Source organism: Tiliqua scincoides, chromosome 4, assembly GCF_035046505.1.
Source record: "Tiliqua scincoides isolate rTilSci1 chromosome 4, rTilSci1.hap2, whole genome shotgun sequence".
NCBI classification, from domain to species: domain Eukaryota; kingdom Metazoa; phylum Chordata; class Lepidosauria; order Squamata; family Scincidae; genus Tiliqua; species Tiliqua scincoides.
The window spans coordinates 101,863,151-101,863,861 of record NC_089824.1 but is presented as its reverse complement, the minus strand read 5'-3'; the positions used below and the strand labels follow the sequence as shown (position 1 = coordinate 101,863,861).

At 43.5% G+C, this 711-nt stretch overlaps 1 pseudogene; it reads left to right on the top strand.

Moving 5' to 3' along the window:
- Positions 1 to 373: 373 nt before the first annotated feature.
- On the top strand, positions 374 to 496 carry LOC136649942 (5S ribosomal RNA; annotated as a pseudogene).
- Positions 497 to 711: the final 215 nt, after the last annotated feature.

Here is a 711-nt window from a genome sequence, read left to right as displayed (position 1 = left end):
TTGGTTAGGATTGCGCCCTAAATCTGGCAAAGTCTCCTTTTTGTAAAAAAGATGGCACAGCTGCCACTCCACCCCCATCCATATCAGAACAGAGACGCTTGATAAGAGTTTTAAAAACCCTTTTCCCTAAACTGTTTTCTGACCTGAAATTCCCCTCCTTACCTGCAAAAACAGCCAGAACCAAAATACCTGGATGTGTTTTACATCTGATTATATACAATAAATTTTAATATGCAGCAGAACAAATCTTTTGTCCATTTAAACATTTCCATTGCATAGCTTATATGCAAGAAATCCTCTCATTAAGATTTAAGAAGGGGTTATATATGCAGGGGTGTCAATAGTACTTGGTCAGATTGGACATAGGCTTTTGGCCTATATCAGCAACTGTTACCCTGCACATGCCTGATCTTGTCTGATCTCAGAAGCTAAGCAGGGTCAGGCCTGATTAGTACTTGGGTGGGAGACCGCCTGGGAATACTGGGTGTTATAGGCTTATACCATAGTCTTTCGAGACTGAAGGTTGCCAACCATTTTTTGGCCCATGCTCATCAGAAAAAGCCCACTTTGTTGGGCCAGCCTCTGAATCCTCAGCATCAGTGGTAGTGGTAGCACCTTGTGCTTTTGCAGGGGGTGAACACAGAGCACCATGTGCAGGGAATTGTCCCAGGATACCCAGCAACCTGGCAACCATACTGCATATGTGTATAT